This window comes from Triticum dicoccoides, chromosome 7B (assembly GCF_002162155.2).
Source record: "Triticum dicoccoides isolate Atlit2015 ecotype Zavitan chromosome 7B, WEW_v2.0, whole genome shotgun sequence".
Taxonomy (NCBI): Eukaryota; Viridiplantae; Streptophyta; class Magnoliopsida; order Poales; family Poaceae; genus Triticum; species Triticum dicoccoides.
Genome location: NC_041393.1, coordinates 673325466 through 673340447, shown reverse-complemented (window position 1 = coordinate 673340447; position 14982 = coordinate 673325466).

Genomic DNA, 14982 nt, shown 5'->3' with positions numbered 1-14982 from the left:
CTTCGTGCCGACACGAGGGAGGGGGGGCTGCTACTTCGCACTTTGCTAGGTGAGCCTCGGTTGGGGCGGGGGGCAGAGCATGCATTCATAGCTTAGGATTCCCTTCGTGCCGACACGAGGGGGGGGGGGCAGGCAATATCGTGCGCTTTGTGAGATAGGTGCGACATTGAAGTTACATTCAAGTGTGTTTGTGTTCTGACCCTCTCCCACGTCATTTTCACCAAATTTTATGAAGATTAGACATGTCAGATGACGCAACAGACATGGTTCACTCAAACTAACAATGTGCCACGTCGGTGCCCCTGTCACGCACACATCCGCACATTACATTGGGCTCCACGAGGCTCCCCTTCTCAAAAATATCTGCCTGCCTCGAGGGTTTTTCTGTTTCATAACACACCATTGCAATGTTTCTTCTACCCAATCCCACTACATCCCTAGAAAATATCTGCCCGCCTCGAGGAGGGTTTTTGTGTTTCATAACACATGGTTGTTATCTCTGGACCGTGTGCGATGTTTCTTGTTCCCAATCCCGCCTGCCCCTAGAAAATATCTGCCCGCCTCAAGGGTTTGCCTGTTTCATAACACACGGTTGTTATCTCCAAACCATGTCGGATGCACCATCATCAAAATTTTCATTAGCCCCAGCATTTCACTCCCGCGTTGTAAAATTTTCAGTACCCACATCATTTCCTCAAACACACCCCACCCCCCTCCACACACACACACACACACACACACACCAAAACCTCCTTGCGCGCGTGCGCGCGCACACACACATACACACCCTCCCTCGCTCGAAACCCTAGCAAGGTCCCCGCCATCGCCGCCGAGGCCGCCGTGAGACCTTCTTTGTCAACATCTGCCGGTTTGCCCGTGCAGCTTACCACCGATCTCCATACCAAGGCCGCCCTGAGTTTCTTAGAAGACGCCTCCCAAACGATCCTTTCCCCCAGATCCCCATCCCAACTCCAGAGCGTTGCAGCCTAAGCCCGGCTACGCTTCCCGTGGAGCTCAAGGTGCAACTGGCCCAAAAGTGGTGTATCGTGCTCTCTTTGCCCGACGTCACCGAGGAAGTTGACGACCATTACTGGCGGCAGGAACTCAAGCAACGGGCTAGAGTATGCGGGCATGTCTCTTCCACTGGCTACGACATCAAGGTCATGGACAGCGACAGCCTAAGGCGGGCTATGTCACATGTTAAGTGACCCACCCCTAACCCCTCGGGTTCAACCGCCGTAGATCTCATGCATGGCCCCTCCGCTGATCTCCTCTGGCACGTTGTCAACAACTTGCCATCCTACATCGCCATCGAGCCCCTTTTGTCATTTCTTAAGGACACATTCTACGACGCTGGCTTGGGATCCACAGCTTCCAAGTCAGACCTCATCGATGGCGACCATGAGGAGGGCACCCTCTCTGGCTCTTCCAAGGGGAAAGAGCCCATCTGCCCTTCCAAGGGGAAAGAGCCCGTCTGCGACATTAGGGAGGGCACCCTACAGCCGTGCTCTTCCAAGGGGAAGGAGCCCATATGCGACAACATGGAGCGCATCCAAGGTCCATTCTCTTCCCACGGGAACGAGCCCATCTGTGACAAGTGAGGAAACCCATGATTTGTTCTGTCGTGCCTCTTCACACGAGGAAACCCATGATTTGTTTTGTCGAGTCCCTTTTGTAGTGTAGTGAGAATATGTCCAGTTTTAATTGTTATATCGGGTTGTTTGCAGTATGCCTTGTTTATTTTAGTTGTTCACAATGCGATGCTCTGTAGGTGCAATTATTTATTGTGCAGTACATTTCATCAATCCAGTTTTAAACATACCGATAGGAGTGCATATATTTGCTTGTTGTTAATCTTGTTATAGCTAGCATATGCCTCTTTTAAAGTTTTTGATTGTTCTGTTGTTTGTAGTTAGCATATGTCCAGTTTCAAATGCTATCTTTGGTTGTTCATAGCATGCCTTGTTTATTCCAGTTATTCACAACGTGATGTTGTATATGTGCAAGTATGAACTATGCAGTTCACTTTCATCAGTACCAGTTTCAACAATACCACTATGGCCCTGTTTGTTTCGGATTCTGGGACCAGATTTTGCTTTGCCAGTGAAGCCGAATCTGGAATCCAAAACAGACAACTATTTGGAATCAGCTTTGCTAATGAAGCTGAATCTGGATTTGGGTCATTTTTAGTGCAATTTCCTGAAGCACCTCAGAGTGTACTTTGGTGGTGAAGCTGATTTGCAGAAACAGCTTCGCCACTGAAGCGAATACATAGGTGATTAAAATCCAAGCGAAGCTGAAACAAACAGGACATGAATGACTACATTTGGTTGCTGCATCTTGTAGTTAAACATGCCTTTCCATTTCTATTTAACAATAAACAATGTACTTAGACCGGCACAATACCAGTTTAAATGACTATGTTTGCTTGTTGTTAATGTTAGGCCTGTTGCAGTTAACACATTTGTTTTTCTTTACTAGCGTGCTTAAACCTCCACACTGAAGCTATCTTTTGGAGATTATTTTGTCTGCCATGGATAATTTTGGTTGATGTTTAGCCTGTTGTGCTTAACATGCTTCTCGATGTCCCTACACACGACAATTTTGGGAACGACTGTTGTTTTCCATCGAGGTTAGTTTCATCCCATGGCTTATATATGCTCACTGTTCAGGATATCGGTAGCTGGTACCATATACGCCGAGGGCTGATAAGGGACTAATCGGTGAACCTGACGTTTAAATGAATATATCTACAACCCATTTATCGTTAGGTTAACTAGGGCCATATGTAATATATCTGAGGCTACATAACAACATGCACTGTACTTAATGTCTACATATGCAATCCTAGGCTACATAGCAACAAGGAAGAGTGTTACCTTAATATTCTAATGATGTCTAGATACACATAGAAGAGCAGCAGCAGCAGCAGCAACAGCAACAACAACAACAACAACAACAACAACAACAACAACAACAACAACAACAACAACAACAACAACAACAACAACAACAACAACACAACCCTGTTTGGATACTCAACTTAGCTTAGAGTTTAGAGTTAGTTTCTAGCTCATGACTAACCCTGAACTAACTCCATCCAAAGAGGTGTTCGGATGACAGGATTAGATACTTAGATTGACAATAAATGCACTACGAGAACTAGCTCCAATTAGCACCTCTTGGGTTGGAAAGTTTTTTTGGGTGGGTAATAGATGCAACTAGCTCAAACTAGCCCTTATGTTTAGATATAATTTAGGGCTATTTGAGCCTGAACTAGCTCAAACTAACTCTAACCCATGGATACAGTAGCAGTTAATCAGCCGATAATTTGTAAGAATGCAATAAACTCCTTCCGGCCCATAATATAAGATGTTAATTCATCTAATATGTGAGTATATTGGATGTTATAAGATATTATATAAGAGTGTTGTACTACATCATTGTGCAATTGGTGTTTATCTTCTAATATTAACTTGGTTCTTTTAGGTACATATGTCATTGGTAAAGATCCACGCATCGACCCTTTTTGCGTATGGGGAAATGAGATATCAATGAACCAGCATCAAGTGAGGAAGCTGATAAAGATTGTCAGTAAAATGGGTCAAAAGATGGCAATTAAACTATTTGTTTACACGTTATCCAATACAACAGCGAACTACAGGATGGTAAATAAGAACTCTGCAGCCTTCTTTTTACTGCCCATAATGAGTTGTGTTAGATGATAATGTCTGAATCTTTTTTCCTTTGAAGTGGTTCCCAAAGAAGTTTACTAAAGATTACCTCTCAAACTACATGATTGTTGGGCATGCAAAGGTTAAAGTATTTCTACTCGAACACGATGATTATCTAGATGTCTCCATGAAGAACGTGAAGGGTGGGCGGTCGGCCATCACAAGGGGTTGGACTAGAGTCGTGCGTGCCTTCTGCATGGAGGAGGGCACAATATGGGCATTCCGCTTCAGCCTGTTCAGCAGCCAGAATGTATTTCGCCTCTTTCTTTATCGTCTTTAATAGTACAAGTATACAACTGTGGTTCATCATTCTTTATTTGGTTCTTATGTAATTCTTGATGTGTACCTATGAATCGAATAATTCATTGGTTGCCTGAACCTGATGGATATGAACAAAGCTATAACATACATTCAATTTCAATTTCAATTTCAATTTGAATTTCAATTTGATATAGCTGCAATTAAATTACGATGAAATTATGCTCTCTAGGTTGTTACGGCACACACGGTTGGTAAAATACAAATGTTTGCGATATACACCATAATCTGAGACAATTCACAGAGAGGAAACGTGTGCAACAGTGCACACAGTTGCCTTTTCCAAAGCGTGTGCGATGTCAGACAATATCACAAACGGTGCTGGCAAACTAACCATTTGTGATAGTTGCCTTATCGTACATGGTTCGCAACCATGAACTGTTTCTGATGAAGTATGCATCGTAAATGCTGCACCACAGAATAGCATGTGCGATAGTTGCCTTATCATACATGATTCACAAGCATGAACTATTTCTAATGAAGTATGCATCATAAACATTGCACCACAGAATAGCGTGTGTGATAGTTGTCATGTACAATGATGTTACGACTGTTCGACGTTTCATAATCCCATCCGACACTCATACGACGATTAGCTAATCTTCTTAATTAGTTATCGCATACAGTTTGTGAAAAGCGAATGTGTGTGATTGTATGCTTATCATACACGTTCTATAATAGTGAACCGTTTGTGATGGTCCGGGCATCATAAACGTAGCACCATAGAATACCGACTGCGATGGCAATGTGACCACAAATGAAAAGGAGTACTGTAGGGTCCCTATCCCCGACGGTTTCTGGGTCATGTGGGAAGGACCCCCTAATCTTCCACACTCACTAGGTGATGGTTCCAAATGCTGTCGCGGAAAGGGGTTTTAAACTGTTTGTATAGCACCGATGTGTACCAGTGTCCCACTCACTTTCCTGTAAATACAGGCTTCTCCAAAGTCTGTATAAAACCATATGCTTTGATCACCTCATCAAAGCGTATATTCCAACTCCGAGATGCTTACACCAGTCCATAAATGGATCGCTGGAGCTTGCACACTTCGTTAGCACCTTTAGGATTGACAAAACCTTCTGGTTGCATCATATACAACTCTTCTTTAAGAAATCCATTAAGGAATGCAGTTTTGACATCCATTTACCATATTTAATAATCATAAAGTGTGGAAATTTCTAACATGATTCGGACAGACTTAAGCGTCGCTACGGGTGAGAAAGTCTCACGTAGTCAACTCCTTGAACTTGTCTAAAACCTTTTGAGACAAGTCGAGGTTTATAGACAGTCACATTACCATCAACGTCAATCTTCTTCTTGAAGATCCATTTATTCTCTATGGGTTGCCGATCATCTGGCAAATCCACCGAAGTCCATACTTTATCTCATACATGGATCCCATCTCAGATTTCATGGCCTCAAGCCATTTATCGGAATATGGGCTCATCATAGCTTCTTCATAGTTTGCAGCTTTGCCTTGTTCTAATAACATGACTTCCAGGACAGGATCACCATATCACTCTTGTGCGGATCGTGTTCCCGTTGACCTACGAGGTTTTGTAGTAACTTGATCTGAAGTTTCTTGATCATCATCATTAGCTTCCTCTCTAGTTGGTGTAGGCATCATGGGAACGAATTTCTCTGATGAGCTACTTTCCAAATTGAGATAAGGTACAATTACCTCATCAAGTTCTACTTTCTTCCCACTCACTTCTTTCGAGAGAAACTCCTTCTCTAGAAAGGTTCCATTCTTGGCAACAAAGATCTTGCCTTAAGATCTGTGCTAGAAAGTGTACCCAATTGTTTCCTTAGGGTATCCTATGAAGACACACTTCTCCGATTTGGGTTCGAGCTTTATTAGGCTGAAGCCTTTTGACAGAAGTGTCGCAACTCCAAACTTTAAGAATGTCAAACCACAGTTCATATGGTGTCGTCTAAACGGATTTAGATGGTGCCTATATAACATGAATGCAGTTGTCTCTAATGCATAACCCCAAAACGATAGTGGTAAATCGGTAAGAGACATCACAGATCGCACCATATCTAGTAAAGTACGGTTACGCTGTGGTGTTCTAGATGGTGTGAGTTCTGGAACTATTCCACATTTGTTTTAAATGAAGGCCAAACTCGTAACTCAAATATTCACCTCCGCGATCAGATCGTAGAAACTTTTATTTTCTTGTTACGATGATTCTCCACTTTAATATGAAAATCTTTGAACTTTTCAAGTGTTTCAGACTTGTGTTTCATTATGTAGATATACCCATATCTGCTCAAATCATCTGTGAAGGTCAGAAAATAATGATACCTGCCGCGTGCCTCAACACTCATCGGACCGCATACATCGGTATATATTATTTCCAATAAGTCATTGGCTTGCTCCATTGTTCCGGAGAACGGGGTTTTAGTCATCTTGCCCATGAGGCATGGTTCGCAAGTATCAAATGATTCATAATCAAGTGATTCCAAAAGCCCATCAGCATGGATTTTCTTCATGCGCTTTATACCAATATGACCTAAATGGCAGTGCCACAAGTATGTTGCACTATCATTATCAACTTTCCATATTTTGGCATCAATATTATGAATATGTGTATCACTATGATCGAGATTCAATAAACCATTAACATTGGGTGTATGACCATAGAAGGTTTTATTCATGTAAACAGAATAACAATTATTCTCTGACTTAAATGAATAAACGTATTGCAATAAACACGATCCTATCTTGTTCATGCTCAACGCAAACACCAAATAACATTTATTTAGGTTCGACACTAATCCTGAAAGTATAGGGAGTGTGCAATGATGATTATATCAATCTTGGAACCACTTCCAACACTCATCGTCACTTCACCCTCAACTAGTCTCCATTTATTCTGCAACTCCTGTTTCAAGTTACTAATCTTAGTAACCAAAAAGGTATCAAATACCCAGGGGCTACTATGAGCACTAGTAAGGTACACATCAATAACATGTATATCAAATATACCTTTGTTCACTTTGCCATCCTTCTTATCCGCCAAATATTTGTGGTAGTTCCGCTTCTAGTGACCATTTCCTTTGCAGTAGAAGCACTCAGTTTTAGGATTAGGTCCAGCTTTGGGCTTCTTCACGGGAGTGACAACTTGCTTTCCATTCTTCTTGAAGTTCCCTTACTTCCCCTTGCCCTTTTTCTTGAAACTAGTGGTGTTTTTAACCAGCAACACTTGATGCTCTTTCTTAATTCCTACTTTCGCCGATTTCAGCATCGCGAAAAACCCGGGAATCTTTTTCGTCATCCCTTGAATATTATAGTTCATCATGAAGTTCTAGTAGCTTGGTGATTGTGACTAGAGAATTATGTTAATCACTATCTTATCTGGAAGATTAACTCCCACTTGATTCAAGTGATTGTAGTACCCCGAAATTCTGAGCACATGCTCACTAGCTGAGCTATTCTCCTCCATCTTGTAGGCAAAGTACTTTTCAGATGTCCCATACCTGTTGACACGGGCATGAGATGAAATACAAATTTCAGCTCTTGGAACATCTCATATGCTCCGTGGCGTTCAAAACGTATTTGAAGTCCTGGTTCTAAGCCATAAAGCATGGTGCACTAAACTATCAAGTAGTCATCCTATTGAGCTTGACAAACGTTCATAACGTCTGCATCTGCTCCTGTAATAGGTCTATCACCTAGCGGTGCATCAAGGACATAGTTCTTCTGTGCAGCAATGAGGATAAACCTGAGATCACGGACTCAGTACGCATCATTGCTACTATCATATTTCAACTTAGTTTTCTCTAGGAACATATCAAAAAATATAGGGGATCTACAACGCGAGCTATTGATCTACAACATAATTTGCAAATACTATTAGGACTAAGTTCATGATAAATTAAAGTTCAGTTAATCATATTACTTAATACTCCCACTTAGATTGACATCCCTCAAGTCATCTAAATGATACGTGATCCAAATCAACTAAACCATGTCGGATCATCAGGTGAGATGGAGTAGTCATTAATGGTGAACATATCTATGTTGATCATATCCACTATATGGTTCATGTTCGACCTTTCGGTCTCCAGTGTTTCGAGGCCATGTCTGTACATGCTAGGCTCATCAAGTTTAACTCAAGTATTCTACATGTGCAAAACTGGCTTGCGCCCGTTGTATCGTGGAATAGTCACGGCAGATGTCCTACCAAATGGACTTCATCGTGGAGCCATCGCAACTAGCACTACAAAAAAAGACACATCCGTGACATTTTGGGCCAAACGGATTTTTTTCCTGTCATACTTATGACACTTCTATGACGATAACTATGACAAAACCCGGTATCATCATAGATGTGGTGGGCTCCTACTTCTATGACAAAAAATCATGACAGAAAATGGGCTTTTCATTCTGGGTAGGCCGGAGACGCAGCTGCATGACATTCTTTGGGCCGTCCATGACGGAAAAAACAGTGGTAGAAGCGAGGGCGAGGAAAATTTCGGGGAGTTCCCAGTTACGGTGGGTGGCCGGGGGCCGAGTGATGCATGTTTTTCTCGTACACGTATGCGCGTGTGTGCGGGGCATTGGGTTGTAACTGAACTCGAGCGAGGCATTGGGCTCTAATTGAACCCGAGCGATTGCACTAGCTACGTTACTAAACCCGAGTGATTCCTTTGCTACTGCTGCTAACTGAAGTTGATCGATGCTGCCTCTGGATGAACAGTGAGCGTTTGCTGGGGGGCTTTGGATGAATAGTGAGTGTTGCGGTGGGTTTGGATGAACAGTGAGCTGTGGGGGTGGATAGACAGGACCCCATTGTGTTTCCTGTGGATGAATAGGACCCCGATCGATCGAGTCGGTTGGGGTGGGATGAACAGGACCCCGTGGAGGGCTGGATGAACAAGATGACCCCGTGGAGGGTTGGATGAACAGTAAACGATGGAGGGGTGGATGAACAGTAGCCCGTGGAGGGGTGGTTGAATAAGAGCCCGTGGAGAGGGGTGGTTGAACAGTAGCCGATGGAGTAGCGCGCGGTGGAGGCTAGATGAATAGGAGCCCATGGATGAACAGTCGCAGGTGGAGGCTGGAGGAGGTCGACGGTGGATGAACAGTAGCCCGTGGAGGCTGGAGGAGGTTGAGAGTGGAGATGAACAGTATCCTGTGGAGTCCTGTTTTGCGATACGCCACACCCCTCCCGATGAACAGGACCCCCGTTTTGACTGTACCGCTCCAACACAAGTCCGCTTCCTCCGTTTTGTGGTACGCCACACCCCTCCCGATCAACAGGACCCCGTTTCGACCGTAGGAGGTCCAACACAAGTCTGTTTCCTCCGTTTTGCGGTACGGTAGACCCCTCCCAATGAGAAGGATCCCGTTTCAAACGTGGCCGGTCAAACACAAGGCCGTTTCCTCCGTTCTGTGGTACGCCAGGCCTCGTTTCCATCACCTGTTCCATCCAAGCCAGTTGGCTCCCACGCGTTCCGTTGCCTCCCGATGAACACGACGCATTCCGTTGCCTCCCGATGAACACGACGCATTCCGTTTCCTTCCCATGAACACGATGACGACGCAGTTTCTCTGTTACGACCCAGCCATGTACACGAGGCCTGGCCATACGTAAGTGCGGGTAGGCGTTCGAGACCCCGCCCATATGTACGTACGTGGCCGTATTTTCTTTCTTGCACATTGGCCGCTATACGTACGTGTACATGCTACATGCGCGCCTCTACTATGACACGTGGGTGCCTCTACATCGACCAGTATGTATGTACATGTTCGCGACCAGAATGACAACGCTACGTACGCTTCGACCAGGTGGGTCCCGACTGCCAGGCACTTCCTTGCATGCGAAGATGTAGCTGGTGGGTCCCAATAGTCAGGGGGGCGAATCGTTTTTTTTTTGCCCGGACGCACTTCCTTGCATGTGAATATGTAGCTGGTGGGTCCCAGCAGTCAGGGGGAAACATTTTTTTCACGAAATACAGTGGCCCGTCCGGTGGCTCCCTGCTGTGAGGTGGAGAAATAATTACTTTGCACGTAATAAGGAGGCACTTCCTTGTGGCCGCCGTGGACCCAGCTGTCAGTCTCTCCACGTACAGTACTATTCTGATGGAAGTCGTTCCTTGACCACGTTGACCACGCCGTGCTGAGAGTACCAGGGCGATGGACGACGGTGAGGCCTAGGAAGGGACGACACGGAGCCGGGGAAGACGCGATAGTGGAAGCCCGCGCGGAGAGGAGTACGAGGGTTCACTGGTTCGGCTGCGGTGTCAGGCTGCCATCGTCGCAGAATAAGAGGGGGTGTGGATGAGTAGAGGGATGGCCTGGCCAGTGGTGGGAGTAGTAGGGGTGGTGAGGCCTCCGCGGCATCACAGCCGGCCACGGGAGCCAGGAGCACATGGCACGATCGGCGCTGGTTTGGGCAGCCGGAGCAAGAAGACCAGAGCTTGAAGAAGCACTACGGTCGTTGGATGGACATCGTACGGTCACTGGAGCTAGAATCGTTCATATTCACTAAGTTGACAAAGCCCTCCGTCCCCGTCAACTTAGTTCGCCCACAAGTCAGCCTCCCACTATACTGGGTCCCAGCTAGCAGGGGGTATTCATTTTTTTTGTGCGTAATAAGGAGGCACTTCCTTGCGTATGAAGATATAGCTGGTGGGTTCGACCTGTTAGCGGGGTGAATGTTTTTTTCGCGAAATACAGAGGCCCTTCTAGTGAGTCCTAGCTGTCAGGTGGAGGAATCATTATTTTGCGCGTAATAAGGAGGCATTTCCTTGTGTGCGGCCGTGGACCCAGCTGTCAGCCTCTCCACGTACAGTCCAAGTCTGATGGACGTCGTTCGTTGACCACGTTAACCAGTCCGCGTCATGAGCACCATTGTCGTGGACGACGACGAGGCCTAGGAAGGGAACGACACAGAGCCGGGGAAGACTCAGAAATGGTTGCCCACGCGATGGGGAGTACGAGGGTTTACTGGTCCGGCTACCGTCGCAGGAAAATAACAGGAGGTGTGGGTGAGTAGAGGAATGGCCTGGCTAGCAATGAAGTAGGGCGGGGCGGTGGGGCCTGTGCGGCAGCACACCTAGCCATGGGAGGCGGGAGCAGATAGTCCGGTGCTGGTTTGGGCGGCTGGAGCACGAAGATCAGATATTGAAGAAGCGGCATGACCGTTGGATTAACATCCAACGATCACTAATGCTAGAATCGTTTGTGGACTAAGTTGACAAAGCCTTTCGTACACGTCAACCTAGTAGACCCACAAGTCAGCCTCCAAATCTGTCCCAAACAGCATACAGCCCGAAATTTCTAGCCATATTCAAATTAATTTTAAATCTAAATATACCATAATTTGAATTCATTGAAATTTTACCCGCACAAAAACAATGAAATTTAAAATATCAAAATCCGAAAGAAAAAAGTATTTTGGAACTAATTGCCTGTTTGCCGTATTTTTTCATTTTACAACCCATTTATTATTACTTAGAGCCCATTTCTTATTACTTTAGCCCATTTTATGGGCAAAATGCATCCCTCCTCGTCTTGAGAGATTTCCGGCCCAGCGGGGCATAGAAAAGCAAGTAGGCCTTTGCTGGTTATTCAGCAAAAAACAAAATAGCTGGCTAGCCATTTTCAGAAAGGAAAAAAAAACAAACTGGGTTGGTCATGTGCTAAATATATGAAATAAAAGCCTGGGCTAGACGGGCCACAGGTCCCGCACAACCCAGTTGATACCCTTCTCTGTCCCAAAAAACAAAATTACTGCGCGCGCTGCTAGGTCCCTACTGTCATCCTCACCATGTACAGTCATCTCCTTATTCCTCTCGGTTTTTGACCATGTTGACAACACCGGAGGGCGGCGCCGCGGTGAGCGAACCATGGCGGAGGACGATGGTGAGGCCTCGGACAGGAACGGACAGGAGCCGGGGAAGATGCGCAGAGTTTTAGGGTGCGATGTGGCCATGATGCGTGTGCGGCAGCACAACCAGCCGTGGGAATTGGGAGCAGGCAGTCCCGCCGGCACTGGTTTGGCTTTGGCGGCTCGAGGAAGAAGATACTGAAGAAACACGACATACATTGAATGTCAATCCAACGGTCAAGGTTGGCACAATCGTTTGTTGACTAAGCCGACACCAAGTTGCATACTTTTTTATATATAGGAAGAAAAGAAAAACTGGGCTCGTTCGCCTGATAACATTCCCGAAACTGCGACCGTTCGATCTTGTGTCTCATTCCCGAAATTGCAACTAAAACTGCAAGGAAAATGCATTCGTCTGCCATCTGATGTCTACTACGCAACCTTCTTCTTGTAGACGTTGTTGGGCCTCCAAGTGCAGAGGTTTGTAGGACATTAGCAAATTTCCCTCAAGTGGATGACCTAAGGTTTATCAATCCATGGGAGGTGTAGGATGAAGATGGTCTCTCTCAAACAACCCGGCAACCAAATAACAAAGAGTCTCTTGTGTCCCCAACACACCCAATACAATGGAAAATTGTATAGGTGCACTAGTACGGCGAAGAGATGATGATACAAGTGCAATATGGATGGTAGATATGAGTATTTGTAATCTAAAAATATAAAAACAGCAAGGTAACAAGTGGTAGCACAAACAGTATTGCAATGCTAGGAAACAAGGCATAGGGTTCATACTTTCACTAGTGCAAGTTCTCTCAACAATAATAAAATAACTGGATCATATAACTATCCCTCAACATGCAACAAAGAGTCACTCCAAAGTCACTAATAGCGGAGAACAAACGAAGAGATTATTTTAGGGTACGAAACCACCGCAAAGTTATCCTTTCTGATCGATCTATTCAAGAGTACGTAGTAAAATAACACGAAGCTATTCTTTTCGTTCGATCTATCATAGAGTTCATACTAGAATAACACCTTAAGACACAAATCAACCAAAAACCCTAATGTCACCTAGATACTCCAATGTCACCTCAAGTATCCGTGGGCATGATTATATGATATGCATCACACAATCTCAGATTCATCTATTCAACCAACACAAAGTACTTCATAGAGTGCCCCAAAGTTTCTACCTGAGAGTCAAGATGAAAATGTGTGCCAACCCCTATGCATAAGTTCATTGAACCCACAAGTTGATCACTAAAACATACATCAAGTAGATCACGTGAATATCCCATTGTTACCACAGATAAGCACGGCAAGACATACATCAAGTGTTCTCAAATCCTTAAAGACTCAATCCGACAAGAAAACTTGAAGGGGAAAACTCAATTCATCACAAGAGAGCAGAGGGGGAGAAACATCATAAGATCCAATTATAATAGCAAATCTCGCGATACATCAAGATCGTGCGAAATCAAGAACACAAGAGAGAGAGAGATCAAACACATAGCTACTGGTACATACCCTCAGCCCCGAGGGTGAACTACTCCCTGCTCGTCATGGAGAGCGCCGGGATGATGAAGATGGCCACCGGTGAGGGATCCCCCCTCCGGCAAGGTGCCGGAACAGGGTCCCTATTGGTTTTTGGTGGCTATAGAGGCTTGCGGCGGCGGAACTCCCGATCTATTGTACTCCCCGATGTTTTTAGGGTATATGGACATATATAGGAGAAAGAAGTCAGTCAGGGAGGCCACGAGGGGCCCACAAGGGTGGGGGCGCGCCTCCCTGCCTCTTGGCCACTGAGGGAGTCCTGGATTAGGGGGTATCCAGACAGCCGGACTATATACATCGTCCGGACTATTGAAGCGTGAAGATACAAGACTCAAGGCTCCGGCTCGTGTCCGGATGGGACTCTCCTTTCCATGGAAGACAAGCTTGGTGATCCGGATATTGTATTTCCTTCCTTGTAACTGACTCCGTGTAAACCCTAGCCCTCTGCGATGTCTATATAAATCGGAGAGGATGGTCCTTAGAAGGCCGATCACAATTACAATCATACCATCATAGGCTAGCTCTTAGGGTTTAGCCTCTACGATCTCGTGGTAGATCTACTCTTGTACTACTCATATCTTCAATATTAATCAAGCAGGAAGTAGGGTTTTACCTCCATCAAGAGGGCCTGAACCCGGGTAAACATTGTGCCCCTTACTTCCTGTTACCATCAGCCTAAGACGTACAGATCGGGACCCCCTACCCGAGATCCGCCGGTTTTGACACTGACATTGGTGCTTTCATTGAGAGGTCCTCTATGTCATCGCTTTGAGGCTTGATGGTGTCTTCAATCGCCAACAACACCGTCCAGGGCGAGACTTTTCTCCACGTACAGATCTTTGTGTTCGGCGGTTTCGCACTGCGGGCCAATTCACTTGGTCATCTGGAGCAGATCGACAGCTATGCCCCTGGCCAACAGGTCAGGTTCGGAAACTTGAACTACACGGCGGATATTCGCGGAGACTTGATCTTCGATGGATTCGGGCCTGTGCCAGGAGCGCCGGACAGTCACGACGAGCACGGCCTAGACCTGCTGTCGGACAATGTTCGGGATATCATCCCTGCAGTAGTCCCGGATCTAAATCCGGAACAGGTTGCATTGCCCAAGGACGGAGGGCTGGACCCCGCCCCGCAGGCCGCATACTCATCGGCGGTGGAGCCAAACATAGGTCTCACCTCTGTAGAGGCCTATAACCCCGGGCCCCCGGACTCGTATCTGATTGTTGGTTCCGGTCCGCATACCCTCGAGCCAGCCAAGCCATGTTGGGCTCTGGTCATGGAGTTTACCGTTGCGGACATCTTTCAGCACTTGCCCTTTGGCGACATGCTGAACTCATTAAAGTCTCTCTCTTTGTTAGGAAGCTCTGGGCTGAACTATGTCCGGCTTGAGTGGGAAGCAGGCGACGAAGGAATTCGCTGCCCACCCACCACCCACTTCATTGCCACGGTCGATGATTCAACCGACGTGCTTGACTTCGACTCTGAAGACATCAACGGTATATGGACGACGATGCCGGACACACACAGGAGCCAC